The following is a 26,937-nucleotide window of genomic DNA, read 5'->3' on the forward strand; positions in this document are numbered from 1 at the left end:
AGAAAACTCATGCATTTTACAATAATTCTTTCCTTGCAGAAGTTGATTGAATCTTCTCTCTTCCCGTAAGCAGGTTTAATCCCATCCTCTGTAATTTTCACAGTTCTGTTTGTTCCTGCCATGGCATCTTGGTTATCAAACCAGCTATGCTAATCGAGTCTGTTTGACTCTCTGTCTTGTGTATTCCCACAGATGGCCTTGCAAATAGACTAGATGCTTTAGAGAAATAGAACTATGAAAGATGCATTGTAGTAGGACCCACGAGGGGTAATTTTAGATTATTGGCTTTAAGGCATTAACAGCATTGTGTGGCAAAAGCTGATAGGCCAAGAAACGCTTATAATTGTATTGTAATTAGGAAATAGTTTGGCTTCTGATTGTGATGGCATAAATTATAACATCTGTACTCTCACCCTTCACATGAGACTGAAAATAAAATAAAAGTTTTTAAAACCCCTCTCAGTTACCCTATCTCTGGGTCAGAAAAAGGTATAATCCAACAGTCAGGATCAGGGCTGGCTCCTGCACCTTCCCCTGGAGAACAACACAGGGAAACTTTGCCAAGGAGAGATTAGCCAAGGGATTGGAGGTGCAGAAATAAAAAGCAGTGCAGTGCAGGTTAATATAAATGCATTTAGTCCATGAACCTCTTCTCAGCGTTCATCATTTCCATCTGTGAAACATGCTGCTCTTTCCGTCAGAGTTGATCCTTGTCCACCTGGCTATTGCTGCTTATGCACATGATCCCAGACTTTCTCAGAAGCCAGGATCATTAATGCCATGAATCACACAGCCTCAGCTGGCTCCAGCGCTGGGCTTTGTTTCAGGGACCTTTGTGTCTGCACAGTTTATCTTGTCTTGCTCACCTTGAGAAATGTAGCAGGGTTTAGACTGTCATGCTTACCCTTTTCCCCATGTGATGCTTGATTTATTGCCTGTTTTGCTATTTTAATTGGCATCTGTAGCAGATACATGTGATTGATACAGGAATATGTGAATGCTTGTTTCTGCTTGTCAGTAAATTTGCATTTCTTGCATCTGTGCTATTTAATTTCTGGGGATAAGGCATGCTGCCTTTTGTTCTGTGTTTATGAAGCACTGGAGCAGCATGTAATAAGGTGTTCAGTCCCTTGAAGTCTGCTGCAGTATCACCGTGAGCCTAGCTAGATAAGGACACTCAGAGACAGAGGTCTGGGTTCAACAGAGCAGCAGGCAGGAGAGTGAGAGCCCGAGTTTATTTACAAAACTCAGTTTTGTACATTTCCTATGGGGCCTGTGGATTGGAGGATGGAATTCCACCTCTCAATCCACATTGGTCAAGCCAACTGTCAATCACCTTTCTCTTCCCACCTAGAAATATGTAAACAATAAAAGACAGTTAGCAAAACATGGCCAGTGTTTATAGTAAGGAGTGTGAGAAGCTGCACACTTCTGCTTTAGTATGAATGCTCAGCAAACTAGGGAAATTCATGGCAACACTGCAGGACTTGCTTTTCTGTTATACCATGACACAGGGACTTCAGAGTGGGATTTCTGAATATTGTGGCATATTCAATATTGTTGAATATTTTCCTTTAGTTGCTGTTCCAAGATGGATATTGTCATCTTCTAACCTTGTTCTGTAATCTGTGTGTTTAAATACAGGGCTTTGCACTGAAATCTGTCAAAATGAAAATTTCATCCCTCTCAGATTATTTTCTATGGCTGCTTGTCTGTCTTAATATTTTCATTCTATTCGTCTTTATAATCTGAAAATCAGATCAACAAAGTTTTTAAAAATACTTCTGGATCACTAATGAAAACTACTGAGATGTATCAGATCTAATTTACTTCAATGCAAAAAAAATTCTCTAGAAACAATGTGATTTCAATTACGGTTGTTCAATAAATTTGCCTTCCAGTCTGATAACTTATCAAATCTATTTATTTGAGCTAGTTTTTAGCAGAACACACTGGAAAGATTAACTGAGCACTTCAGCAAGGTCTATGTATACTATACTACATTACATACCTGTAGTTTTATCCATTAAACAAACCATAGATCCCTAAGGATGTTTTTGATAAAACTGTGTTGATGGCATTAATTATATCTTTCACTGGCTATCAGTTGAGTCTTGTATTAATTTCCCCATTAATTTGCTTGGGACTGATGTTAACTTAATTTCCCTAGGTCATCTTCCTTTTTCTTTTTGAATTTTGGGATGGGAAAATTCACTAAATTTGCATGTCAGAATTCATGTATAAAATATTTTTTCCAGTTTCTGTTCTTTGTGGTATCCCCAGGTGTAAGTTTTTACACTACTCACAGGAATCTTAAAGACATCAGATGATTTCTGGCTTCTGAAAATGGATATAAATTAACACTTGCTTGATGGTCAAACAATAGATGTATGTTTGTTTATTTGTTTAAAACTATATCTGCTGGAGAAAGTTCACTGCATTCTGTTTAGGAGCCGAAAGGAAATTAAACTCTTTGTCAGCTACACACTTGATTCTGTCATTTTTTTGTATGGCCAAAATTTTATATTGTTTTCTTCAGTAGTTCTTTGGCAGAAGTTGCCAGGAATAAAATATTGTCAGGGAAAAAAATCAGGGACACTGTAGGGTCAGCAATAGCTGCCTTAATTTGCAGGGGGAAAGGAAAAAGGGTTCTGTTTGTTTTAAATTGAGGATATTTTTGCAGATGAATAGATATGCATTTTAGCAGTTTTCTCTGTCTTTTGGTCACCAGAAAGATTACTATCTTATTCTTAGATTTGACATTATTGTATACATGGCTTTACACTGCCTATTGATTCTGCTGCCACTGGAAGTCTCTGGGCTCTGGTGAAATTGGGCTGCTCCTGACTGTGGCTCATTGGAGACTGAGCAGGGGTTTCAAAACTTATTCCCTCAACTCTTCTCTCTTTTTTGTTGTTTTTTGTATAGAAGGTGAAAAAGCATTAGTACTTAGACCATTTAATTTGTTCTGCTCCAGGTTTTCAGCTTTGAGTCACTGTAATTGCATTTGAGAATTGAAGTCTCTCGTACTTGTATTAATACGATTTTTTACTTTAGTTTTTTTATTCCTAACAAACAGGTACATGCAGAAAACAAACTAGATCATAGTACTAAAATTATAATCTGAAATTTTCAGAACATGGATGCTATAATTTGCAAACAATCAAAATCTTTATTTCCTAGCAGTAACTATAACTTGAAAACTGTTTGTAGCCTCATTGGCATGGAAATGTACCAACTAGAGAAATTAAAAAGGTACTTAATGAATAGAGCTTGACTGATTCTTATACTCTTCAGGTTTCTTGGATAATTCCCAAGTGATGAGAAGGTTTTTCAGAATATGCTAGACGCGTGTGTTTAGGTTCTGGAATTTAATCCTCCTTTGTTTCATTTTTTTTCCCCTAGTCTGACTGATACCATGTTTGGGTGTTGACCGGAACGCAAAAACAACAACACAGAGGCAGAGGTCTGCAGTGAAAAGCTGCTCCCCAGAAAAAGGGACCCAGCCTGTTTATTTCTTTTCCTTTTATAATTTTTGTGGGTCTGGTAGTGGATTGGCTTCTGGGATTACTACCCCTTCACTCCACTGGCCAGACCAGCTGTCAACCAACATTATTTTCAGGCTATAAATATGTAAGCAAAGGACAGTGAACAAAAACAAGAAAGGTTCTTTATGTTCCAAAGTGTGAGAAAGTGAAAAACTGACCCTTAATATTGTACAGTAACTAAAGAACTGACTCCATCTTATAAATAAGTAGAAGGCTTTAAAAAATCTCAGAAAAACCAGGGCAACATCTGGGTGTACTCTGCACAGTGAGAATCCTCTTACTCTGAGCCGACATTCATCAGAGACCATTCCAACATTTGCAAGGACATTCAGGTCATGTTCTGTTTTCCTACAAATGGTTTTAAAGGTTAGTAAGTCTTGGACATGACATAGAAATTTACTTCCTCTGCAGATCAGGAAAACATTCAGTGTATTCAGTGTATCTGCTGTATGTGAGAGCCTGAGTTATTATATCCCCTCCACAAACCCTCCTTTGTATTCTTCAATAAATTGAAAAAGTTCATAGGTCTTTGGCCAAGAGCACTCCAAAACTTTTTGGGTCCAACATATCTCACTATTCAAGAGGGATGTCTTTGCTTCCTTTGTCATCTAGATCCATCTTCTGGTGTTTTACCGTTCCCAACTGAATGATCCAATTTAATATGGATCTCAGAAAGAGGGTGAGGCTGCTTAATGCCTGTGAATGAAAAAAAAAATCCATGAGGTAGCATGACAATAAAAAAAGAAAATAAAAAAGAAAAGAAGAAAAAAATCCAAATAACCAAACCAATGCCTTGGCTTGCACTTTATCTCACTTCTACCAGCTCTTTTTATACTCAGATTAGGCAGGCAGCAAGCATGTTGACACAGCCCAGACTGCACGTTCTTACATGAAAAAGCAGCATTTTTAATTAAACACACTTGCTGGTTTTTTTTCCTAGCGACAAGCTTGCAGCAGTTTAGTGTTATTCATTCCATTGAAAACTGAATTTCTTATCTTTTTTTTCCCAACCAAGAGCTTGCTTTCTCAAACTCATAATTTTCTTTGTCTGCAGTATTTGCCTTTGTTCACAAGAACAGTGTCATATTAAGGTTCCTTAATTTTCCCTAGAAATTATCTGTCTGGTGATTTTTCTCTTCACCCATGTAAGTCCAATGTTTTCTCTTTTCCCCTCCTTTCCATGTTCAGCTTAAAGTACACATACTATCTAGTGAATTTAACCAATTAAGTTACATCAAAGTATTACAAATTGCAAATGTCTTAACTAAGATTAATACAATTATATTACAGCCAGATGTCCAATTAAACTAATATGAATAATGAAATGGGAGAAAAATTACCCCAGCCTAAAACCCCTTTTGTATCCCACGATGTTGGTAAGCAAACATTTAGCAAGCAAGTTAAAACATAGGCAGAATATTTATGTCCTTCTGTTTATTCCAGCCTTTTAGCTCCTGCTCAGGGATTAACAATGAAAGCAATGTCTTCTTGGATTCATTTTCTTTAAATTATATTAACTCTTTCTTGTAAACATTTTGATATGAGAGTGATGTTACCAATCCCTCTCTCCCTGTCCTAGGGTGACTTTATGATGCTTGTATCCCCAATCGTCTGTTCTGTTTGTGCTGTATAATGAGTTCTGTGCCTTTAAGACTGGCTCTGAGAGCAAAGCAAGGAACGAAGAAGCGCCAAGTTTGTTCCAGAGAAGTTCCCTGGACTGTTTTTTTTCCTTTTTCTTAAGACTCTTTGAATCTGCTCCAGACTGAAAACCCCAGAGAAGCACCAAGAGCTCGCACCTGCGGCCCACCGGGCCTGAACCTCCGGAGGGACTGAGACTGATAAAGAACTGAGTGAGCTGAGCCACCCATGGCAAGGATTTTCTCAGGTTTACCATCTCTGTTCAGAGCAGTGAGAAGTTTTATTGTTTCATATTATTCATTCTTTATGCTTGTGGGCAATTTTTTGTTAAATAAATAGTTTTTTTCCACTTTTCTCCAAAGAAGTTCTTTTCCCAGACTTGCTGGGGGGAGGGGCCTTTTAGGTTTGCTTTCCAGAGGGACCCTATTCAAAAGTTTCCTCCCAAATTTGCCCTAAACCAGGACAATACCTGCCCGCATCAATTTACAGTCTCCTACTGGGCGTTCTCTTAGTAGATACTGCTTCGGTCTTTTCTTGAGGGTTAATTTTAGGTCTCCTGGTCTCTTAATTGCTGTCTACGTAGAAGAGGTGGCAGGTGGTCCTGTTGGGTCTGTCTGGGAATACACAAGACAGAGAGTCAAACAGACTTGATTAGCATAGCTAGTTTGATAACCAAGATGCCATGGCAGGAACAAACAGAACTGTGAAAATTACAGGAGATGGGATTACACCTGCTTAAGGGAAGAGAGAAGATTCAATCAACTTCTGCAAGGAAAGAATTATTGTAAAATGCATGAGTTTTCTGTGTGATTTTTAACCTGATTATTGCAGTAGAAATTATTAACCTGTTTGAAATAGCATATAAGCTTTTGAGAAACCTGAGTAAAATCGAATTCTGATCACCGAATCAGTCTTCCCGTCTCTCATCAATCGCCAATAGACCTCCCCATCAGGAAGGCATTCATGCCACCACCCAAGGCACCAAAGGCATGCAGGGCAACTTTGTGTATTTTGTCCGAATCAATCACGACAGATTCGGCTGTGCAGACATCAACACCTGCTGAACCACGGGTGCTGGCTGCAAGCCTGCTGAGCAGACCTCCATCAGTTTGGGCTGAGGCAGAGGCATTTGTGTCGGCACGCACCCCGCCTTCACTCTCCGTGTCACGTTTCGCGAACCGATCAACGAATGACCATTCACGTGCACTGTTGCCTTACACGTGTCCGCAGCGTGATTCAACCTTCCACATCGTGCACAAAAGAACAAGAGAGCCGTAGGCTTCTGGGACTTTCTGCCTTGTTTCCCCCTGGCCCGAGCACCCCTTTGCTGCCACTGCACACCCTGGGGAATGATCCAGGTGGGCTGTACAGCAGCAGCCACAGCCGGCTGCATGGCTGTAGCCACAGCTGGTTGGGCCGCCGTAGCTACCGTCGGTTGGACGACGGTAGGCACAGCTGGCTGTACAGCTGTAGCCACAGCAACCATCTTGTGGCTGGGAGGAGTCACCCTCGCACAGGCCTCAACCATCTGTGACACTGGTGGATCTCCAGGAAGCGCTTCAATGATCCCCCTGCAAACAGCATTGCAGTTGCTTCGAGCAAGCAACTGAAGCATGAGCTTCCTAGCCACAGGATCACTCACCTGCTTTTCAACAGCAGCAGTCAGCCTTCCCACAAAGCGGAGAAAGGGCTCATCAACTCCCTGGATGATCGTTACAAAGGACTCCTGTGGAGTAGCCAGCTGTATGGTCTGGACCAGGGCTGCCATGCCTGTTTCCTGGCACTGCTCCTGGACCAAGGGCTGAAAACCAACCTGCCCGTCGGCCCTGGCATAATTGCCTGTTCCCAGTAGCATATCAGTATTAACTGTACACCTAGGATCGGCCGGATCCAGTGTTGTCTTCTGTTCCACCGCTCTGACCGCCAGCTGAGTCCACTTGTACTCAAAGAAGTCATACTCAGCTGGTGGAAAGAGGGTCCGAGCTAGAGTTCTTAAGTCAAACGGTATTAAAAGATTTGAGTTGAAAAACCGGAGGATCTGCATCACCTCGGCCAACCCCAAACCATACTTCCCGACTGCATCACGCAGCTCTGCCAAGGCCTGCCAAGGCAAGGGTTGATAGGTGTTATGAGTAACACCCTGAAGGACAGGGAAGGCCTGAAGACCCCCGGATGAAGCAGCAGAACCTGCCATATCCTGCCCTGTGGGTCCCACAGGGTTAGAGGCAGGCACTCGGCTAGGGACTGGCTGAACACCAGACACTGCAGGTCCAGCAGCAGCATCAGCAGCAATACCAACAGGGCTGGAGTACACATCTTTAACCCCCAATGAGTGTTGTGCACCAGCACAATCACCCATTCGTTCGGCCTTAGCTCTCACTTCCCCCCCAAACCGCTCGCGGTCTCTCGGGCATATTGTCACCTGACAGGGGGGAAGTGTCCACCAGGCTGTGGAGGAAGAACCAACAGTGCGGGGCCCTTTACTCCTGTCAAAGACCGGCCGCATCCCGGCCGTGTCCCCGCTAGCGCTGAACGTAAACACCCCGGCGCTCGCAGCGGGAAAGGGAGGGGCAGCGGGTCCAGCCGCTGACGCCGGGGCCGCCCCAGCCCCAGCGGGGCTGGAGCCCGCCTGCAACGCCGCGGCACCGGCCGCCGGGGACCGCTCAAAGGGCTCCGCGGCACGCACGCATCCCGGCAAAGCCTGACCGCCCGGGATCGATTCGGGCGGAGACGGCAGCAGCAGCTCGGCCGCCGCCGGGGCGGTCCCACCTGCCGCCGGCAACCCGGCAGAGCCGGCCGCTGCCACGGCTGGCGCGGGGAGAGAAGGGTCTGGGACCGCCCCCAGAAGCGTCCCAGCGGGAGGGCGGACACCCACAGCAGGCACAGCTGTCCCTGCGCGCAGCGGGGCTGCCCGCCCGCCCGCCTAGGCGGGGTCCAGCGAAAAACCGACCGGGACCCCGCCTCCGGTGGCGTCCACGCCCTGCGCGCCCTCAACAGGCGGGGCGGGCGCAGAAGTGGCCAACGCACCACCCCCCGGGGCCAGCCCGGACGTTGGAGCGGGCTGCGCCGCTCCAGCCAGCTTCACCGGGTACGTAGTGGGCGTGCCACAGTGTTATAAATGCCAATACGATATTCCAATTAAAATAATAATTTGGTCTATTAATAAAGATCAAATCACAGAATTTCGAAAACCCACCAACAGCAGAGAAACTTGACAGAGTTTTCCCGGGAAAATGCCAAGGGTGAACCGCGAGATACAGGGCCTGGCAGTCTGCTATGTCCCCCAACGGTTCACAAATTTGCCCGGTTCGGGGCTTGGTTTTTATACACTTTATTCTGCCCTCGGCAATATTTCCCCATATTTCCCATTGTTTCCTGACTAGCTATACAAATTCAGGAGTTTCCCCGGCCAAGCAGAAAAGAGTTCTTTTCTTAGTTCAAATGTTAATGTCCAATTTCTATAGGTCCTTATAGTTGATGAATGATCGAGATAAGGATGATGTTGCTTGAGGATCTGTGAAGGTGGCAAGCAAGGTGTGAGTTGCTGATGCCACCTTATCTTGATAGGTCTCCCCCCGGTACTTGAGAAGGCTGCAGGCTCTCCCAGAGAAGTCTTTTGTTCCTTTCTGAATGGAGGTGCCTGCCTTTCAGGGTTGTTAGTTTCACCATCTGCTGCAAGGTCTCCTAAAACATAGACTTTTACCTGATATAAATTTATACAGTTTCATAATTTTCCAATTTACCATAAGAACATGAATTAATCATTTCACGTTTTTCACACACAGCATGGACACCACACTGTGATTGAATCCCGGTGAAAGAACAGTGGAGGCCGCGCCCCCGGGTCGCCGTCCCCCTCCAGCGCCAGAAAGGCATGGAGGAGGGGCTCCTCCGTCACGCTCCAGCGGCGCCCTGGCGCAGGGACAGGCGGGACCGGCCCCGGGCTTGCCAGGGCCCCGCCCCCCTGCTGCCCGAGCAGCTCCGAGGAGCCCGGGGCGTGCCCCACCCCCCGGAGATCCACACCGGAGCCCAGGGGAGAAAGACCCCCTGGCGCAGCGACCGGAGAGGGAGGGGTGGGGGTTTCCTCCCTGGGGAGCTGAAGTTCGGGCTCAGACAATACTTCCGGGTCTGACAGAATGACCCCGCCCTCCTCCAGCCCCCCGTCCCCTTTTGGGATGGGGAAAACAGCCCGCGAGCTCTGCGAGCTGGGAGGGGTTGATCTCAACGCAGCCCCCTCAAACAGCTTCCATTGCACCAAAAGGCGTGCTACTTCCACATCCCACATCATATTCCTTTTCGAGCACTTCCATGAGGCATTCTCCCAGGAGGGACCACGCCTCCCGACGGAGCGCCTCATCTAGCGTGGGAAAGAATCCATGCCCTCTGCCCCACTCGTACAACCGCTGAAGCTCCTGCTGAGACACCCGAGTGTTTCCGCTCCAACAAATCCCCCCAAACCTCCAACACCAGGGAGTCCTGCATACTAGCACAGAAGTAGACACTGGCACCGGCGCAGTGCAAAGCAATTTACCTAAAAACACCGCACAACAGGGAGGGAGGGAAAGGAAGGATCTCAGCAAACATCTTCTCACACAGACGGGGTCACCAGTTGTTGACCGGAACGCAAAAACAACAACACGGAGGCAGAGGTCTGCAGTGAAAAGCTGCTCCCCAGAAAAGGGACCCAGCCTGTTTATTTCTTTTCATTTTATAATTTTGTGGGTCTGGTAGTGGATTGGCTTCTGGGGTTACTTCCCCTTCACCCCACTGGCCAGACCAGCTGTCAACCAACATTATTTTCAGGCTATAAATATGTAAGCAAAGGACAGTGAACAAAAACAAGAAAGGTTCTTTATGTTCCAAAGTGTGAGAAAGTGAAAAATTGACCCTTAATATTGTACAGTAACTAAAGAACTGACTCCATCTTATAAATAAGTAGAAGGCTTTAAAAAATCTCAGAAAAACCAGGGCAACAGCTACTCTCTTTGTAATTTTAATCTCAGTTATATTCTTTTACTATAATGTATCATCTTAACTTTCTCTGAACTCTTCGTGGTCTTTTAAGGATCTTATTGGTCTGACAATTGCTCCAGGGGGATGATAGGGAGAATCTTCTTTACTGTCTTTTTGGAGGGGTCTGCGTGTTTACTATAACATCATCTCAGTTATAAGGCCTTAAAATAAAAGGAAAAACCAAGTACCCTAACAGTGCCTCAATCTGAACTGGAATATTCTGATGGGCAATCTAAACTGTAAGATAACTAAAGCTTGTCTGATCTCTCACAACTAAACATTCTGAATCTCTCCCCTGAATTTTAAATGGTCAGAATCTAATTTCTTGGCACCCCACTCTTGACACGTTTACTTCTGTCTCTTTTAAAACTCTCTCTTGTCTATGACACTTACTACTATGATTCACACCCGTTGTTTTCTGCTAAGGGTATCTCTCTCTTACTTTTTGACTTAAGTCTAAACTTCTTGCTAGGCTTTCTAGGCTTGGACCCCTGCTGAGTCTTGTTTGAACTCTAACTTCACTAGGCTTAGGAGGCTTGAACTCCCTGTCAGGGTGAGGTCGAACGTCCTGCCGATCCTCACACCTGAACTCCAGCCAAGCCTCCTTTGCCTCCCTTTTTGTTTATCTGGATGCTCTTTTTGCCTGCCTTTTTTTGCTTATCAGTCTTGCTTGCCTTCTTGCTTGCCTGTCTGCTTTCTTGTCTGTTTGCTCACATTCATGCCTGCTTTCCTGCTTGCTAATGATATCTGACTTGCCTGCCGGGATATGGTTAAACTCTCTCGGGGACACCTCCGCCTGCCTGCTGGGACATCATGCCCTATCCTGCCAGGGACTTCCCACTTGCCCTATCAGGGATCTTCCTTGCCTGACTGTCGGGGCATCCTGCCCTGCCAGGGACCTCTCACCTGCCCTGCTGGGGATCTCTTCTCACCTTCTTTTTGGGGCGTGCTGCCCTGCCGAGGATCTTACCTCACACCTCAAGAACCTTTGCACTCTCAAAGGGGCCCTCCCTCAAGGAGGCGCCTCAGTCACTCTTCTACGCCATTCGCTTTCCTCCATTTTTGGCCGGCACCCTCTCGGGAGACCGGAAACGTGATACTAGGGGGTCCACTTGCGCTCTGGGGGTCCGAGCTGCCGGCCCTCATCTCACTCAAGCACCCATTCACTCGCCTCCTGTGGCAGTGTGTTAATTTAATCAGTTATGCTTTGTATAATTTTGTACTCGTTGGATTCTCTGTACCCCACTCCCGATTGTTCCTTTGTTTAACTCACATGACTCCTGCACCTGTAATGCGGCACACGGTTAGCTGCCTGTCATTTCTCCCGCCTTTGTAAAATCCCTCCCACTCTCTCCTGATTAGCCCAAAATATGTTCCCCTACCCCCGGATCCCTTAGCAACCTGCCCTGGTTGGCTAGCAGCGGCTGACCACCCCCTTTGCCCCCCCCTCCGACTCCCTCGGACAAAAACCCCCTGCACCCCCCTCCCCCCGAACAGTCCCGGGCTGGAGAGGTGTTTGTAATAAACCCTCTGTTCGTCTGGAATTTGTTTCCTCCTTTCCTTCCACTGCCTGTCAAATCTCCATCGCTCACACGGCCTCTGCAAGGCAAAGAACTCACAGGAGTCAGTACTGCCTGCGTTGCTCGCAGACTGACCCCCCTATGGTGCCTGTCGCTGCTCTGGGCTAGCCGTGACAGAGCCCGTCGGCTCTCAGAGAGCACATCGACAGCGTTGCGGTGCCCACCGTGCGGCCCTAAAAGGGGGCTTTCAGCGCCTTTACGGACCCCACGGGAAGGATTGGTGCATCTCAGCGAGGAGCTGAGCCCACCTGAAATAATCCGTGGACGTCACACCGCCCCGGGTTCGAGCGCCCTCCGCGAAGGAGCGCTCCCCGGGAAAGAGGGGGGCAGCCGTCTCCGCCGCGTCCCGAAGACGGTCCCTCTCCGGCAGTGGATTTTCTGGAGCAGCTTTGGAGCACCCACGCCAGGGTTTCATAAGTAAGCAGACCGCCCTAGACCGTGGGGCGGGTTAGTGGGGACGGCGTTCCCCTTGTGGCAGCCTGTGGGGGACAGCCCCCCCAGGCTGACGTCGCACGACCCCCGGGGATCGGGTTTTTCGGCCCCCTGCCCCGGGTTCATCCCCCCTGGCGGTTTTCCGTTCCCTCGGTTGATTTAAGGCTTTTTATTTTGTGTGCGAGCGCGGGCTCGCACGGAGCTGCCGGCAGGTGCGGTTTTTCGCCGGCCAGCCAGTTTCGGTTTCGCCGCGTGCGCTGGCTTTTTGCAGCGGCGGTCGGGCCCGTGGTACATCGGTTTTAAAAGATGCGCGGCGGCGGGGTTTTTTCGTTGCGCTTTTCGTTCGCTAGCTCCAGAAATTACGCAGGCAGAATGGGTGCTTCTCTGTCGGCTTCCCAGAAAGGAGTGTTTTACAGTTGCGTTGCGTTGTTAGAAGCTAATAAGGTTAAGTTCTCTAAGGATTGTTTAAAAAAGCTGGTCAGATGGGTTTTCCTGCACTACCCGACGGCATCCCCGCCGATGGTACACACCTCCCGGTTTTGGGAGCTGGTGGAAAAAAAACTGTTACAGTTAGGCAATGCCGGAGAAAAGAACACACAGAAATGAGCTTTTTTAATTTTGCAATTAAAGACGGCAGTGACGAAAAAGGGAGTGCAGAAAAGCTCTCTAGAAACCCAGCTAGCCCCCGTTTCCCTTCAACCCACTCCCAGTCCCTCTGCCCCGAGAAGGGGAATTTTGAAGAGAGCAGCGACTCAGGGAGTCGCTAGCCCAGGCTCTCCGAAAAATTCCCGGCCCCCGAGCCTCAGTAGCCTGGGACAGACTGCTGGGGACCCCTTGGAAAGCTCTGGCCAAGCTGATTGAGGACCTTTCCTTCCCCCTACTTCCCCGAATTGCAAACCCAAGGTTCAGTTTAATTTATATGCGTCACACCGGCCACCAAATGGCGGCGGTGACCCACTTAATGGCGCCCACTCCTCCACGTGGCCGCCACCCTTCCCCCATCCCCTGAACCCTTTTCTTTCCTCCAACCCCTTCCTTCCCTCAGCTCCTCCCCCAGTCCCTCCCATAGCCCCTCCCCAGACCCCTCCCTCCTCCCCAAAGGTCCCGCCCACTCACCCTGCCCATCAACACGCCCCTGAGGCCGGGCCGAGTCCCTCTCCCCGCCAGCAATTTTTCCACGCCCTCATTTCCGGTTCCCACAGTTGGGAGCCAGAAGAAATGAGCGAGGGTGAACCGGAGGTCACTCTCTCTGCTGCGCCTGTCACCTACCGCAGGACACGTGGTGGTGACACACCAAAACCCAATTGGCATGCTTTTTCCCAAAGCATCATTCGGGATTTATGCAAGGCGCACAAGGAATATGGCAGGGAGAGTCCCTACTTCCGTGGCCTCCTCACTGCTGATCTCGCAGGTGTCCATGTTGTTCCAGCAGACCTCCGGCAGCTTTTCTCTTGCTTAATGAATGGCACAGAGTTTATGCTCTGGGACGCAGCATTCAAACAGGCCCTGCGAGAAGCAATGCCTCAGTTGCCCTTTCCAGCCATCGATGAACAGGGCAATCCCCTTTCCCTTGAGTTGCTTGCTGGTGAAGGTTCCTATGTTTCCCCTGAGTCCCAGGCAGCCCTAATACCCTCGGCAGTCCTTTCAATTGTAAAAGATATAGCCTGCAAGGCTTTCTTTTGCTTGCAGCCAGACGCACCATCACCACCCTATACCATCATTAGGCAGGGACCTTCTGAATCTTTTGTTGCCTTTGCAGAGCGGCTCACCAGAGCAGCGGAAGTTCAGGTTAAGACAGAGAGTGCATGGGAAGGTATTATAGGGGAGCTTGTTTTCGTTAATGCTAACGACCTGTGTAAACAGGCAATTTTGAGTCTTCCCCTAGATCCGCCCCGCACTCTCCAGTCCATGCTCCAGGTGTGCCAGATGAAGGTGCCCTTCCTTGCCCGGAGGAACCCACCACCACCCTCCCAGGCAACCTTTCCGCCCAAGGCTGTGCATGCTGCAGAATCATCCCAACAGCCTCGACATCATCTGCCTCAGCGGCGACCCTCCTTCGGCAACCGCCCTGGTCGCTGCTTCTTCTGTAAAGAGGAAGGACACTGGACTGCCAACTGCCCTAAGAAACCTTCACTACAGCGGACTCAAAATACACCTCCGGGAACGCCGGTGCCTTCCCAGGCACAACAAAAAAACTGAAAGGGGAGCGCGGGTCCACCCAGCGTGACGACCCCAATCGGGTGGACCGGGCAGGGAACTCCAAAGGGGGTCAATTGGATGGACAATTTACTCCAGACTTGACATCACCTGAACATGATATAGCAAAACCTATTCTCACTGCGTCTTCCTTTTTTCAACCCTACAGGTTGCATCTCACCAGACCATTGTACCTGACGGATAGGGACTTTCATTTCGTCACCATAGACCCAAGGAAGTTACATCAGTGGCCAATGAACGGTGAAGGTAAGTTCATCGTCGTCGGTGATTGCAAATATACTCCGCAGGAGATTGAGGTAGTCCCGGGGACACTTCACAACAACCCCAAGGCCCTCATTCTCTGGCTGCGCTGTACTCATCTGCCCACATTTTTACCCGAGGGTCAGGTCATCGCACAAGCAATTCCATATGGTGACCCAGAACATTTTACCTTTACTGTAAACGCTGTACATCACATTTCCACCCGTAAGCACTTGGTGCGATGTACGCTCACTGTGGGAGATGAGTCAGTAGATAAAGATCTTCTTTTTGACAAAGGAGCAGATGTTACGAATATTCCGACCGTGGAATGGCCGTCACATTGGGCCCTGGAGGACGTGGACGGACAGATCCGGGGTGTAGGAGGGTTCCAATCCGCAAAACAGTCAATAAGCGTGGTAAATATTACGGGGCCAAAAGGACAATTGGCTGCCATCCGTCCTTTTGTTTTAGATTACAAGGAACCCCTGCTTGGAAGAGACCTCATGGCCCAGTGGGGGGTCACAATTGAAATTCCCGACCCCTCGCAAAATTTTCAGGCAGCAGCTGCTGAGAAGCGCCCGACCCTGAAACTGAATTGGAGGACAGATAAACCAGTCTGGGTTGAGCAGTGGCCGCTAACAAAAGAGAAATTACAGGCGCTTGAGGAGCTTGTGGAGGAGCAATTAGCTAAAGGTCACATCGTGGAGACCAATTCTCCATGGAACTCGCCCGTCTTTGTCATTTGAAAGAGTGACAAAAAACGATGGCGCCTCCTCCACGACCTCTGCCAAATTAACGAGGTAATTGAAGATATGGGGTCTCTCCAACCTGGGATACCTTCCCCAACCATGCTGCCGCGAAATTGGAATCTGGCTGTGATTGACATAAAAGATTGCTTTTTCCAAATTCCTCTACACCCGGACGATGCCCCGCGTTTCGCCTTCTCGGTTCCTTCCATCAACTGAGCGGCCCCAAGGAAGAGGTACCACTGGAAGGTGCTCTTGCAAGGGATGAAGGCCTCCCCAGTGATGTGTCAGCAGTACGTCTCTTCCTTGCTGTCCCCTGTGCGCGCAGCCAAGGAGGGGGTTGTCATCCACCACTATATGGATGACATCCTCGTTTGCGCGCCGACCAAAGATGAACTTACGCGAGCGCTTGACCTTGTAACCAATTCGTTAGTTGCTGCAGGGTTCGAGCTGCAAAAAGATAAGATCCAAAGGATGCCACCCTGGAAGTACCTGGGCCTGGAGATTGGTAAGAGGACCATTGTGCCTCAAAAATTGGAAATTTGGACCAATGTTTGTACCCTTGCGGACGCCCATCAACTTTGCGGTGCCTTGAATTGGGTAAGACCCTGGCTAGGTCTGACCACCGAGGATCTAGCCCCTCTTTTCAATTTATTGAAAGGGGGAGGGGAGCTCAGTTCCCCTAGGGTACTTACCGCAGAGGCAAAAGCAGCATTGGAGAAGGTCCATCAGGCAATGACATTGCGACAGGCACACAGATGCGATCCCGGGCTTCCCTTTCGGTTCATCATTCTGGGTAAGCTGCCACATCTACATGGGATCATTTTTCAATGGGACACGAGTGCAAAAACATCAGCACAGAACACCAAGGGCCAAGGCAGAAAGGACCCTCTTCTTATTATAGAGTGGGTCTTTCTCAGCCACCATCGGCCCAAAAGAATGACACGGCCACAAGAGCTTATGGCTGAGCTCATCCGCAAAGCAAGAACGCGGATGAAAGATTTGGCAGGATGCGACTTTGAATGTATTCACATGCCAATTGGATTGTCAATGGGCCAAATGACCAAACCCATGCTGGAGCACCTGCTTCAAGAAAATGAAGCACTTCAATTCGCTCTAGATTCCTTTACAGGCCAAATTTCAATTCATCGGCTGGCCCACAAATTATTTAATTCTGACGTAACATTTAAATTTGCTTTAAGGAGTGTCCAGAGCAGGAGACCTCTCGATGCGCTGACAGTTTTTACAGACGCGTCTGGGAGTTCTCACAAGTCAGTAACGACTTGGGAGGACCCTGAAACTCGGCAGTGGGAGGCAGATATTAAAGTGGTTGAGGGTTCACCTCAAATAGCCGAGTTGGCCGCTGTCGTCAGGGCACTTGAGAGATTCCCTGGACCTCTCAATATTGTAACCGACTCCGCATACATAGCGGGAGTGGTATCTAGAGCAGATCAGGCAATTTTACAAGAGGTGTCCAACACAGCTCTGTATGAGCAGCTCTCGAAATTAGTCAAACTTGTCTCCCACCGAGAGCAACCGTTTTATGTGATGCATACCAGGTCGCATACCGATTTGCCGGGGTTTATTGCTGAGGGTAACAGGAGGGCTGACGCTCTTGCTGCCCCTGTAGCGATAGCCCCGTTGCCTGACGTTTTTGAGCAGGCCAAGCTCAGCCATCAGCTGTTCCATCAGAACGCGCCTAGCTTAGTTAGACGTTTTAACCTCACACGTCAACAAGCTAAGGCGATTGTTGGCTCATGTCCTTCCTGCCAGTCCCACGCTGTGCCTGCCCTGCATGCCGGAGTCAACCCTCGAGGGTTGGAGAGCTGTGAACTCTGGCAGACGGATGTCACCCACATTCCATCCTTTGGGAGACTGAAGTACGTTCACGTCTCCGTCGATACCTTCTCCGGCGCTGTCTATGCCTCTGCGCACGCAGGCGAGAGGGCCCAACATGCTATCCAACATTTTGTTCAGGCCTTCTCATTCATGGGCATCCCCAAGGGGATCAAAACAGACAACGGCCCGGCGTACAAGTCCAAGGAATTTGCTGGCTTCCTGCAGCAATGGGGAGTGGAGTACAAAACAGGCATCCCCCACTCCCCCACAGGCCAAGCAATCGTAGAGAGGACCCACCAAGAGATCAAGAGGGTCCTTAAACAACAGCAACAGGTGTTAAAGGTGGAACCGCCGGCAATCAGATTGGCCCGAGCCCTTTATGTCATCAATTTTCTAAATTGTTCCTTCGAAAGTCCCAATTCGCCCATTACCACACACTTTGGGTGCAATAAGGAGTGGCAGTTCGATCCCAAGCCCCCGGTGCTGGTGAGATCGCCTGAGTCAGGGAAAGTGGAGGGTCCATTTGACCTGGTGACGTGGGGGCGTGGGTACGCCTGTGTCCTCACGCCTACCGGGATCAAATGGATACCTGCCAAGTGGGTAAAACCATTCATTAAAAGGAAGAGGGAGCGTGACGACAGCGTCCCGCAGGTGGCTTCGGCGGCATTCCGCCGTCGAAGGCGAGTCTCCTCCAGACCCTCTCTTCCCATCCTGTGGGAATGGGACCATGACCTGTCCTTTACCTATTTTTGTGACCCAAATTAATAATCTTTTGCCCCCCAGTTTTGATTTTCAGACCCGGACCCAAGATGCTAAGCCTCCCGACCATGCTCTTTCTGACCAAGCTGCTAATATTCACCCAAGCTTGGACCGTCCCACAGCCGCGAGCCAACGTGTGGGCTCTGCTCTCAGAATCTATGGGACAGGATCACATCTGTCTCAATCAAGCATCAGCCTCAGACCCGATGTCCACATGCCTCATGGGGATTCCCTTTAAACAGTGGGAAATGCCTGAAAGACTTCTCCATTGTGCCCACTGCATCAGTAAGACCCCCCAGTTTAATCCTTTTATTGGCTGGAGGAATTTTGTGCTTTCCCTGCCAAATATGAAGGAGGAACCCCGAGAGCTGCGGCTCCTCGGAGCAGCTACAGCTCCCGCCTGCATTCGTCTTACCAATTCGGCTGACGCTTTAGACAACTGCACCAAGCATGTTTTTCAATCTAAGGTGCTAGACAGAGCCCACTCGTGGTGCAAGAAGTTGGCCAAGGGAGTTCTTCCCCCTCAAATTCACAACCACCCCAAAAGGTTACCCGAGGGAGTCCTTCTGATCTGCAGAGATCGGGCTTGGGCAGGTATCCCCTCTCGTCTTTCTGGAGGTCCGTGCACCCTAGGGAAAGTAGGGCTGTTCACACCCAACAAGATGCAAATTACAGATTGGAAAGAAAAGCAAAAGACACAAAGTGGTGCACATAGATTGGCAGTTTCCAAAAGAGACCTTAGAAAATTAGACCCGGATTGCAACTCGGAAATTATTCATTGGAACAAAACTAAAGAGGTTGCAATCACGAATTTTGCCCCATGGGTCTCCATTGCTAAGGCCGTGGGGGAATTGGGACATTTAAAATGTTGCGTGGCGAAACAAGCAAATTTAACCTCCAGAACCCTATTCAACCTCCTGCAGGACGAGGAAATAATGAGGCAAGCTTCCCTCCAAAATCGGGCAGCCATAGACTACATCATACTTCTCCACGATCACACATATGAGGAGTTTGAGGGTCTATGTTGTTTTAATCTGTCGACTCGAGCTGAGAGCACTCGAAAACTCATTGCACAGATGCAAGATATGATCAGTGACATCAAAAGAGAGACAGGTGATTGGATGAGCAACATTTTTAAAGGTTGGGGTTTATCTGGATGGGCCGGGTCCATTTTAAAAACATATGTGTTGATTTTGTTTATTATTTTAATTGTTTGTCTTGCTTTCGGACTAATCAGGAGATTGTTAATTAAGTTAGTTTTAAGTTCCACATCTGCCCCCTCTCTGGCTGCTGCTCGGGTCGCCAAGGCCACGGCTCCTGAAGACGAGTTGAAGGAGTTTGAGAGGGAGCTTGAGGAAGAAGGTGACGGTGAAAGCCTCGCAGACGATTAGTGGCCAACCCAACAACCTTGATTCGCCAAATGTTACCTAGACTCTGAGCATCTGCCAGACCCCCCTCAGTTTCGTTCCTTTTAGTAAAAAGAAAATGGGGAGATGTGGCAGTGTGTTAATTTAATCAGTTATGCTTTGTATAATTTTGTACTCGTTGGATTCTCTGTACCCCACCCCCGATTGTTCCTTTGTTTAACTCACATGACTCCTGCACCTGTTATGCAGCACACGGTTAGCTGCCTGTCATTTCTCCCGCCTTTGTAAAATCCCTCCCACTCTCTCCTGATTAGCCCAAAATATGTTCCCCTACCCCCGGATCCCTTAGCAACCTGCCCTGGTTGGCTGGCAGCGGCTGACCACCCCCTTTGCCCCCCCCTCCGACTCCCTCGGACAAAAACCCCCTGCACCCCCCTCCCCCCGAACAGTCCCGGGCTGGAGAGGTGTTTGTAATAAACCCTCTGTTCGTCTGGAATTTGTTTCCTCCTTTCCTTCCACTGCCTGTCCAGTCTCCATCGCTCACACGGCCTCTGCTAGGCGAAGAACTCACAGGAGTCAGTACTGCCTGCGTTGCTCGCAGACTGACCCCCCTATGGCGCCTGTCACTGCTCTGGGCTAGCCGTGACAGAACCCGTTGGCTCTCAGAGCCTCCCACTTCCGCCACGGATTTATCTCACCCATCCGGCGTTCTTCTGCGTTTCTTGGTCCCACGCTGATCCCATGGTCTTGGGGTAGCCAGCGATTCCCAAGGATCCCTCGAAGCAGATGATCGTCCTCTTCGGGGGTGGTCCTTTGTGGGCGTGGCTATCCCGGACAAGGCCCCAATTGAAAAGAACAGGGCATATGCCTTTATTATTATTCAGCTCTTTATTAAAGTGATCAGCTCATTATTAAAGTCATCAGCAGGATTGCAGAGTCCGATTGGAGTTTTCCAAAGGAGCAGGTGCTGTCCCAGTTCATCATTCCACTGCAAACAGTAGATGCCGAGTCCTTGTTCCCATAGGAACAGCTGGGAGTTCTCTCTGGTCAACTAGCAGAAGGCAGAGCGGTAAGCGGTCTGCCACTGGAGTGCAGAGTCACCTCTTTACCCTCAGGGAAAAACCTCAAGGTTTTCCCATTCTCTCTCTCAGTCACTTCAGCTAGCTGGTTCCCATTACATCCAGACTCCTCATAGGTCATGGTGAATCTTCAAACCAGGCCAGGGGGTGCGTCCACTTCTTGCTCGGCCAGGGCACTATCTAATTCTCCTCTGATTCATCTAGCTTCTCGTCTTGGGGTGCAGTTTCTCTAAAAAACCCTCCCAGGATTCACAGGGGCGGTTTTATTTACATATACAAATGCATATGCATTTGTCCTGGTCGCAGCGGAGGTATTCCTGCTGAAGGAGGTAGTTACAGCGAACAATGACAGGGCTATCTAGGCATGAGCTGCTTCTTTTCACATTTTAATGAGGTAGGAGAATGTTGCCTGGCGACTTTCCTTCAGGGCAGCTTCCCTCTGTCCTCAAACTTGCTGGGGTGTAGGGGTTACCTCTAGCCAGGAGGGGGTCAACAGCTTTCGAGGGACAGCAGCCTCACCCCAGCTATGGGGTAAAATCATAGACCCTATTTTTGGGGTTGGAGACGGAGCAAACGCAGGTCCAATCAATATGATTAATAACATACGTTCTCCTCTTTATTCTCAAAATGGCTGGTTTTATACAGTGCAGAATAGTTTACAGTTGCAGGTGCATTTCTATTGGCATTCAGCGTGAACAAGTATGTACACTATTTTAGTTTAAGGCAGTGACCGTATCTTCACTCTGTTTGCCCCATACAGTCTGTGCCCACACCTTAACCCAATTTCTAACTGCGCCACAAAGCTTATCTACTTCTACGCGGGCCAAAATCTGAGGCCTAGCAGGCCCAGAACTGAGGCCCAGTTTGGGATAGCTCAAATCTCATTCCACAGCACATTGTGCCCACGATCTCTAAGAAATTCGGTTACAATGGGGTTCTCTGCAAAAATGAAAAACCCCCATTTTTCTAAAAGGCTGGGTGACGGCACAAATTGGGAGGAGGGGGTTGCATTCAGAGCTCTTTTTATATGCTAATGGGTGCTCTGCATTTTCCTCTGGGGGGATGGTGGGCTGTCTCGGCTGTCTCCTATGGGGCTAGGACAGGGATAGCCCAGCTTCCTCCCAGGACCACAGCAGCAACCACGGGCAGTTTTTAATTCGTTCATAACAGAATTCATCACCAGAGGCACTGGGTGGTGTTACTGCTGGAATCAACTTCTTGCTTAGGGGTCCAGGCACCTCCTGGCTTCAGGGGAGTTACATGGCAGCAGTTTTCACTGGCTCTAGTATCTCTGAGCAATTACTGATGGTGTTCACCACAGACCTTCTCTAGTCACTTGTAATTGTGTTTGTTTGGGGGCACTGTACTGTTAAAACTTTCTCTGGAGAGCAGACTGCAGTCAGGCAGTGAGGTGCTCATCAGGAAGGCTGTTCTCTGAGTACAAGCAGTAGGAGCCTCTTCTCTTGCTGGCAACAGGAAGAGTGTGCTATCCTTTCTTAGGCTACAAGAGTTCCCATCCGGTAAGGAGATACTGAGCACCACACTGTGCACTGGGGCAGCCAATTGTATTGTATTTCAGCCACTTCATGAGAAAGGTGAATTCCTAGTCCCACTCTCCCTGCCTGTTCAGTCAGCCTAAACACTGAGACTTAGAGGTCTGGATTTTCAGGGATTCTTTCTCAGGCTTTCAGTTTTCAATTAAAGAGGAGATGGGGCAGTGGTATTCACTAGATGCAGAAGAAGAGCTATCATTCTGCTTGTGTCACTGGTTTTGTTTTTAATTTGGTTTTGTGATTTCAGAGGCAAGCCAGTCTTGACCTCTGCTTAGGCTCAGTGCATAACTGCATTGTCTCTGCTGTCTGAACTGACACCATCCTAGCAATTGTTTAGGTGGCTGCAATACAACTTCCAAGGAACTCCAGAGTATTTCTTGCTGAAATATTGTTCCACACCAGATCAGAAGTTCTAGCACCAAACACAAACGTTCCCCAGATAGAGAGAGAAAAGACACTCTACAAGCTGAGCTGTGGTCATTCCTGCGTGATTGTAGAGAAAACATGAAGAGATGGAAAAGAAAACCTACTGCTGCTCTAGAGCCACAGGTGTCTGAATTAGAAAACAGCAAGACTCAAAGAGGAAGTTCCACCAAAAAAGAAACAGCTCCAGTTACCCAAGAAAAGAAAGATAACCAGGCTTAGAGGGGCCCTGCCTCTAGCCAAGTAGAGGCTAGGGAAAAATGTGTTTATTAGACTGTGTAGATTCATTAGCCTAGCACATCTGAACCACAAGATTATGAAGCCTTAGTTGACACTGGTGCACAGTGCACATTAATCCCATCAAGATATGTAAGAAAAAAATCTGTTTCTATTGCTGGCGTGACAGGGGGATCACAGGATTTTACTTTTGTGAAAGCTGATGTGAGCCTGACTAGAAATGAGTGAAAGAAACACCCTATTGTGACTGGCCCAGAGGCCCCATGTATTTTAGGCATAGATTTCCTCCAAAATGAGTATTTCAAAGACCCAAAGGTACTCAAGTAGGCATTTAGAATAGCGGCTGTAGAGACAGAGGGTGTTAAGCAATTGAACATCTTGCCTGGGCTATCAGAGAATCCATCTGCAGTTAAACTTCTGAAGGCAGAAGAGCAACAAGTGCCAATTGCCACTTCGACAGTGCATCACTGACAGTACAGAACAACTCGAGATGCCGTGATTCCCATTCACAAGATGATCCGTGAGCTAGAGAGCCAAGGAGTGGTCAGCAAAACCCACTCACCCTTCAACAGCCCCATTTGGCCTGTGCGCAAATCTGACGGAGAATGGAGACTGACTGTAGACTATCGTGGCTTAAATGAGGTGACTCCACCGCTGAGCGCGGCTGTGCCGGACATGTTAGAGCTCCAGTATGAGCTACAGTCCAAGGCAGCCAAGTGGTACGCCACTACTGACATTGCCAATGCATTTTTCTCCATTCCCCTGGCAGCAGAATGCAGACCTCAGTTTGCTTTCACATAGAGGGGAGTGCAGTATACCTAGAACCGACTGCCCCAGGGGTAGAAGCACAGTCCCACCATCTGCCAGGGACTGATCCAGACTGCACTAGAAAAGGGTGAGGCTCCAAAACATCTACAGTACATCAATGACATCACTGTATGGTGGAACACTGCAGCTAAAGTGTTTGAAAAAGGAGCGAAGATTATCCAGATTCTCCTGAAAGCTGGGTTTGCTATCAAGAAGAGCAAAGTTAAGAGACCTGCCAAGAAGATCCAGTTCCTGGGAGTAAAGTGGGAAGATGGACTGCATCAGATTCCCACTGATGTCATCAACAAGATCACAGCAATGTCTCCACCAACCAACAAGAAGGAAACACAAGCTTTCCTAGGTGCCATAGGTTTTTGGAGAATGCACATTCAGCCAGATTGTGAGCCCTCTCTACCTGGTTACCCGCAAGAAGAACGATTTCCACTGGGGCCCTGAACAGCAACATGCCTTTGCCCAGATCAAGCAGATCGCTCATGCAGTGGCCCTTGGCCCAGTCAAGACAGGAACAGATGTGAAGAACGTGCTCTACTCTGCAGCTGGGAACCATGGTCTGTCCTGGAGCCTTTGGCAGAAAGTGCCTGGTGAGACTCGAGGCCAACCACTGGGATTCTAGAGCCAAAGTTACACAAAGTCCAAAGCCAACTACACTGCAATAGAGAGGGAAATCTTGGCTGCTTATGAAAGAGTTCAAGCCGTCTCAGAGGTGATTGGCACAGAAGCACAACTCCTCCTGGCACCCTGACTACCAGTGCTGGGGTGAATGTTCAGAACAGAAGTTCCCTACAGCCACCATGCCACCAATGCCACATGGAGCAAATGGATTGCTCTCATCACACAGTGCGCCGGTATTGAAAAACTGAATCGCCCTGGGATTTTAGAGATAATTACAAACTGGCCTAAAGGTAAAAACTTTAGTCTCAATGATGAAGAGGAACAAGAGCAAGTGACACGTGCTGAAGAAGCTCCACCATACAACCAATTACCAGAAGCAGAAACACGCTACGCTTTTTTCACTGATAGTTCCTGTTGTATCCTAGGGATGAAACGAAAGTAGAAAGCAGCCAAATGGAGCCCCACATGACAGGTTGCCCAAGCCACTGAAAGAGAAGGTGGATCAAGCCAGTTCGCTGAACTCAAAGCTGTCCAATTGGCCCTAGACATTGCTGAAAGAGAGAAGTGGCCAAAGCTCTACCTCTACACTGATTCGTGGATGGTAGCCAATGCTCTGTGGGGTTGGCTGGAAAGGTAGAAAAAGACCAACTGGCAGCGTAGGGGAAAACCAATCTGAGCTGCTGATGAGTAGAAAGATATCGCTACTAGAGTAGAGAAACTACCTGTGAAGGTCCGCCATGTAGATGCCCACGTCCCCAAGAGTCGAGCTAATGAGGAGCACCAAAACAATGAGCAAGCAGATCAAACTGCCAAGAAAGAAGTGTCAAAGTTAAACCTAGACTGGCAACATAAAGGAGAGTTTTTCCTAGCTCGATGGGCCTATGATGCCTCAGGTCATCAGGACAGACATGTCACCTATAAGTGGGCACGAGACTGAGGGTGGATCTAACCATGGACAGCATTTCTCAGGTTATCCATGACTGTGAGACATGTGCAGCAATCAAGCAGTTCAAGTGGGTGAAGCCCCTATGGTATGGCGGGCGGTAATCCAAGTACAAGTATGGGGAGGCCTGGCATATTGATTATATTACACTACCCCAGACACGCCAAGGTAAGCACTATGTGCTCACAATGGTGGAAGCCACCACAGGATGGCTGGAAACCTACCCTGTGCCTCACACTACGGCCCATAACACCATTCTAGGCCTGGAAAAGCAAGTTCTTTAGAGGCATAGTACCCCTGAAAGAATCGAGTCAGACAATGGGACTCATTTGAAAAATAGCCTTATAAACACCTGGGCTAGGGAACATGGTATTGAGTGAATGTACCATATCCCCTACCATGCACCAGCTGCTGGGAAAGTAGAGCGATACAATAGACTGTTAAAAACTACCTTGAAAGCATTGCGTAGGGGATCTTTCAAAAATTGGGAGCAGCATTTAGCGAAGGCCACCTGGTTAGTGAACACCCGAGGTTCCACCAACAGAGCAGGCCCTGCCCAGTCTGAGCTCCTATTTACAGTTGATTCCCAGGTACACAAACAGATGACGGTAGATTTCCCAGGATGAGGCAGAGGCAGAGTGATGGCCGTGAGCTCTTCCTGCAGCGAGGGGCAGCTTGACTGTCTTCCTCAATGCTGAGAGCAAGAGTAAGCCCCCCTCCCCCAGCTCTGTCTTTTAACCTTTCCCAAAGCTCAAGTTCTCTCTCCCCTCTGAGGGACACTCCCAGAGACTTAAAACCAATAGGTGTAGCCTTGTGCTGCCATGTCCTTCAACTACTCTCTTTGTTCTGGCTAAGTACTGTCATTAGGGTTTCTTAGAAACTTATGGGAAAAAATCTGTAAGTGAAAAAGAGGCAAATCAAACCCCCAACACCCATTCAAAAGTTTCCTCCCAAATTTGCCCTAAACCAAGACAACCCTGAACTGGCCAAAGCTAGCCTTTGCTTAAAAGCACTGCTGATATCTTCTATCTTAAATACCTCTGGAAAACACTGGGCATACCCCTGGGAGCAGGGTTTTTTCCTGTTCTTTTGAGGCACTGGTGCTGTGCTGTGACCTTGCCACCGGCCAAATTCTACCTGCTGGTGAGAGTAGTTTTGCAGAGCTGCTGGAAAGTGCCCAAGAAGACAGCAAATGAAAATCACACTGCCTCACTGTTTCCTCTCTGAAAGTCTTCTTTGCCAGTCTTTGGTAAAGTATTTCCACTCTACTGCTGCTGTTTAGAGGATGACTGTTAGCTCACTAAGCTGCCCCGGGAGCAAGAAACATGAATGGTAGGTGCCAGGGATGGTGGGAGAGGGAAAAACTCAACTCCAGATGCCTGCTTGACCTCATTTTCAGAACTTGTGCTTTAAACACCAAGATAAATATTTATCTTAGCCGTAATTCAGAGGGAATGCCCACTGGCAGGTTTGCAGCTGCTGCTTGGGAAACACAGGAAGGAACACAATTCCCCAGTCACCTTTGTGCCCATGGTGCCAGTTTTCACCTAGATGCAACTGAGCAGGAAGCTGAAATTCTTAAGGGGTAGGGCACAGTTCAGAAAAAGAAAGGAAAGCAGCAGCATGCCTGTTGGTGATCCCTGTAATGTTTACCAAACCAGCCTCTTCTTAAGGGAAAACCGATTGATTAAATTCATTCTCTTCCTGTTTCTTTGCTATAGGCAATGTTTTTTAAATTAATACATTATTTGAGTGAAAGTAGGGATGGATCAGAGCAGGAGTTCTTTCTGCATGCACTTCAGATATTGTTTTAAAGATTCTTGCATTGATTGATTTTGGCGAAATTGTGCGTGGTTCTCTCTTGTGTAGATGTTAAGACTGAA

Source organism: Prinia subflava, chromosome W (assembly GCF_021018805.1).
Source record: "Prinia subflava isolate CZ2003 ecotype Zambia chromosome W, Cam_Psub_1.2, whole genome shotgun sequence".
Lineage (NCBI taxonomy): Eukaryota > Metazoa > Chordata > Aves > Passeriformes > Cisticolidae > Prinia > Prinia subflava.